Here is a 5,274-nt window from a genome sequence, read left to right on the forward strand (position 1 = left end):
AAATAAAAAAAAAAAAAAAAAAAAGCTTATACAGAGTCACGGTAATCAAAAAGAGTGCAGAATTAGCACAACGACAGACGAATGGGATAAGAGTGAGAGTCCAGACGCAAACCCACGTCACCAGTGCTCAGCAGGTTTCTGACAAAAGTCCCAAGTCCATTCTATGGGGAAACAAGAGTCCCTTCAACAAATGGCATCGGGACGAATGGGTGACCCATGCGCAAGAAAAGGTGGAACCCTATCTCACTCCACAAAGATTAACCGAAATGGATCAAAACCCAAATTTAAGAGCTAAAACCAGGGGCACCTGGGTGGCTTAGTCAGTTAAACGTCCAACTTTCGCTTAGGTCGTGATCTCGCGGCTCGTGGGTTCGGGCCCCGCATCGGGCTCTGTGCTGACTGCCAGCTCAGAGCCTGGAGCCTGTTTCCATCTGTGACTCCCTCTCTCTCTGACCCTCCCCTGCTCACGCTGTCTCTCTCTCTCTCTCGTAGAAATAAATAAAACATTAAAAAAAAAAAGAGCTAAAACCATACATTTCTCTGGAGAAAACTTCGTGACCTCAGATTTGAAAATGAATCCTTACATATGACACTAAAATCATAGATAACAAAAGGAAAAACTAAACTGGCCTTCAACAAAATTTAAAACCCTTGTGCATTAAAAGACACTATCGGGCGGGGGGCAGCGCCTGGGTGGCTCCGTTGGTTAGGTGCCGACTCTTGGTTTCGGCTCAGGTCATGATCTCATGGTTTCGTGAGTTCAAGCTCTGCATCGAGCACGGAGCCTGCTTGGGAGTCTCTGTCTTCCCCTCTCCCTCACTTGCACGCTCTGTCTCTAACAACGATGGTGCTATTGTGAACGGGAAGATAGCCTGTATGATGGAGACAGCACGTGCAAATCATAAATCTGTTAAGGGTTGAGTATCCAGAATATATCAAGAACGCTTACATCTCAACAACAAAAGACAAACAACCCGATTAAAAACTGGGCAAATGACTTGAACACACATTTCTCCACAGAAGATACACAAATGGCCAACAAGAAAAGACGCACCAGTAGCCACTGGGAAAAGCAAAACAAAACAACAGTGAGATTCCAGTTTACACCCCGAAGGATGGCTGTAATAATAATTTTTGAAAACAGGAAATAACAAGTGCAGACAAAGGTGTGAAGAAAGCGGAAACCTCAACGTTGTTGACAGGAACACAAAATGGTGCATCCAGTGCGGAAAACAGCTGGGCACTTCCTCAAACAGTTAGATGTAGAATTACCAATTCCACCCTGATGTTCCTACATGAATATTCATAGCAACACTACATGTAACAGCCTGAGTTTGAGAACGACCCGAATGTCTGTCAGCCAGTGGATGGATTAACAAGCCGTCTCCCTACACGCGGAGCACAGGGTCAACTGCACGAGGGAATCAGTGCTAATCACGCTGCAACACGGGTGAGACGTGGAAACACTTAGTGAAAGGAGTCGGAAACAAAAAGGCACTTGCTATGTGATTACATTTATGTGAATTGTTCAGAGTGAAAATCTGGGGTGCCTGGGGGGCTCAGTCGGTTAAGCGCCAGATTCTTGATTTTGGCACAGGTCATGATGTCACGGTTCATGAGATCGAGCCCCACATCAGGCTCTGCACTGACAGCGTGGAGCCTGCTTGGGATTCTCTCTCTGCCCCTCCTCCCCGCCTCAAAATAAATAAAGTTAGAAAAAAAAGTATGCCAATCTGCAGAGATGGAAAATTGATTGGCGCCTGTCCTGGGCTGGGCTGGAGGCAAGGAGGGCTGATGAGCTGTCTGGACCAGCGGAACAGCACTGTAAGTGTCCTGAATGCCTCTGATTTATACACTTCAAAATGCTTAGTTTTATGTTAAGAGAATTTCACCTCAATTAAAATACAAGCCAAGAGCAAAGTCCTGGAGGCAGGCCTCACAGACAAATAGACAGACACAAGGACCCACTGTGTCCCACTGGAGGCTGGAGGCTGCGAGGATGCCGACTCGTTACTCTGAAAACTGATAAGGAAAAACTTAAGTATTTACCCTGCCTTTTCAACCTGAATCACGCTTCCTGGCAAACCCATGGTCCTCGTGAACACGGAACATTCTTCTAAAGAGAAGAACTCGAAGCTCCTGGCGGCTCAGTGGGTTGAGCATCTGACTCTTGACCTCATGTCAGGTCTTGATCTCAGGGTCATGAGTTCAGGTCCCGCACTGGACTCCACACTGAGTGTGAAGCCTACTTTAAAAAATAAAGAGACGAACTCAAGAAATTAGTTTCAGAGGAAGTGAGAGAGACGTTTTAATACCTTATTGAAACATCAGTTCTGATCATTTCTACGGATGTTAAACCCTTAGGTGGAAGGTTCAGTGAAACTTACCTGGGGGCGGACTGTCACCTGAATCACTGTGGGCCTCAGCATCGTGGGAAGCGAGGCGACAGCCAGGACCCGCCCCCCGACACGACCAATGCCAGCTTCGCCTCTGAAGCAGTCACGGAGACAAACCAGCCGGAATCGACACAGCCACTGGATTTCATTTCGAGCTGCAGCAGCGTGGGAGCCTAAACTCAGCACACGGGGCATCGGAACAGAGACCCCTGGCGTGATCATCCGCCAGTCGACCTGGGGGTGGAAGCCACAACGTGGGGGAGGGGAAGGACCACGTCCCCATCTGTGGGACTCGGGGGACGCAGCATTCATACACCATATGCAGAATCTGTCTGGACCTCGGTTCAAATGAACCTACTATTAAATTACAGTTTAGAGTGGATTTTGCACATGGACCAGCATTACGTTCAATGAAGGAATTCTGTTTGTTTAATAAAGTGTGACACAGTGTGGCAGCGAGGGGACGGACACACAGTGCGGCAGCGAGGGGATGGACAGCTTTTGGTGGGAGACACGTCCAGGGGCGCAGTGACAGGAAACACGCAGTTTGCTTCACAACACGGTGCTGGGCGTCCACCACCCGCAGGCGTCTTCCCCGCCCAGCTGCCTGCCCACGTGGCCCAGAGCCACACCGAAGGCACCCCGGGCAGGAAGCCCGCTGGCGACATCTCAGGCTCCACCAGACAAGGGTGGTGACCTCACCCCGGGACGACCGCAAGGTGAGCTACTCTAACCCTTTTTAAAACAGGGGGCGGCCCTAGATTCACCAGGACCGCGGCCAGCCTGCAGGAGAGGCCCACACGAGGGCCAGATGGCTGGGAGGTGGGCACTGTCTGACCTTGCGATCCGGGCCCCAACGCTACTTCGGGGGCAAAGTCAGACACAGACGCACAGACGGTTCCCTTTACTCAGGGGGGAGGTTGGTTCTTAGGCAGGGAGGGAGGCGGTCATGCTGCTTCCCTTTTCTTTGTTCAATCCAGGCTGTCTGTCCTGTCCCGGCAGGACATCCAGCTCCGCCCGAGCTTCAGAGGAAGACACGTGAGGGGGGGGGGTTCCTACAGAGGGTCCAGACAGAAGTTAGGGAACCAGAGAGGAGCCCCGGGAGCTGGTTCCCCGGGGCTGGCGGGCCAGGGAGGGGAGGCGCTGCAGGGTCTGGAGAGAAGCGGGGCTCACAGGCTCGGTGGCCCTGAGCTGTCCCCCACGGCTCCTGCCTGCCCCGGGCATAGCCAGCAGGGATGACCCCAGCCCCTCTCCCCACCCCCAGTCAGGGGCTCCTGCTGGTGGGGCCTGAACACAAGGCAGGAGGCCGGGAGCCACGCCCACACGGCCCGCAGGTCAAGGCGGGGAGGGAACAGGGTGGACACGCTAGAGCGTGGATCAGGGACAACAGAGGGTGTCCTGCACCAGGGTCACCTGGAGACATCCGAGGTCTCACCTGACGACGTGGACACCTGGATGCTCTCAAACGGTCGAGGGCTCGTCAACGCTGGACTCTGTCCACCTGGCAACTGTGAGGGTCCCCTTGGGGTGGGGGGCGGGGGGGGGCACACGCTCCGGGTCTCACCGCCCCGCCTGGGTGCCTCGTCCTGCCTCCTGACGGCCCTCTGCCACCTGAGCCCGGGACTGTGGTCCAGGCTCTGCGTTGTTGCGTGATGTTGAAGAACCGCACGGCCCGGAGGTGGGGACTCCCACTCTCTCTCCTCAAACTGCCCTGGTTCCACTGAGACCCGCAGTAAAGGGCAACAGCAGAAATAAATCTTCCCGCGGAAAACTAATAAGAAATGGGGCTTTGTGCCTTTGGCAAAAGGAGCCCAGAAATGCAATAATTTCTTGGCCTTAACGTCCCATCCACGGGCTCTCGTGAAGGAATATTTGTTCCGATCCCAAGATGAGCAATTATGAGACTCCTGCTTGAGTGAAAAGCCTCTGGTCTGCAGACGGCTTTAATTTTGCAAAGTGCCCGATCCCAAGGCCTGGGGCCTGGCTGCTTTCCAGGGGCAGGGGCGGCCCCCCCGGGAGAGACGGAGTCAGGAAAGGGGCCCCGCCGCAGAGCCGAGCGCACGAGCAGGCCCAGGTGGCTGTGGGGTCCCCGGGGGGCCGATGCCGGGGAGGCCACACGGGGGTCACTTCTACCCCGCGGCCCCCATGCACGGAATACAAGTACCTCGTAGACCACTGGGAGGGGAATGGCTGGACCACATGGGATTCCCTTGTTTGGGTCTTTACAAACCCCCTGCTGTGTCCCACAAGGGATGCTCTACGTCCACTAGCAACACACATGGCTGCCGGCGCCCGTCCTGGCCGACACTCACTGTGCTCTGTGCTCTGAGGGTAGCACTCCCGATGGTGGGGGGCCTTGCCACTGTCCTGTGTCCCCCGAGGAGGAGTGAGGGGCGTCCCAGTCGGTGCTGACTGGCCATCTGTGTGTCTTCTCCAAGGACACGGTTGGTCCAGGTGTTCGCCCATTTTTTAATGGGATCATTTTGTCACGGAGCGGTAGTTTGCACAGATCCCGGGTGTCAATCCCTTATGGGGTAATGAAGACATGCTCTCCCGGTCTGTGGGCTGTGGGACGGAGCCCTTTGATGTCCCAAAGATTTTCCTTTTGTCAAAGTCCAATTTATCTGCTTTCCTTGTTGCCGGTGCTTTGGGCGTTATGTCCAATAAACCCCTACAAATGCAACGTCATGGGGGCGCCCGGGTGGCTTAGTCGGTTAAGCGTCCGACTTTCGCTCAGGTCATGATCTCGCGGTTCGTGGGTTCGAGCCCCGCGTCGGGCTCTGTGCTGACTGCCAGCTCAGAGCCTGGAGCCTCTTTCAGAGTCTGTCACTCCCTCTCTCTCTGACCCTCCCCTGCTCATGCTGTCTCTCTCTCTCCT

This window comes from Hyaena hyaena, unplaced genomic scaffold (genome assembly GCF_003009895.1).
Source record: "Hyaena hyaena isolate Hyena2069 unplaced genomic scaffold, ASM300989v1 scaffold_967, whole genome shotgun sequence".
Lineage (NCBI taxonomy): Eukaryota > Metazoa > Chordata > Mammalia > Carnivora > Hyaenidae > Hyaena > Hyaena hyaena.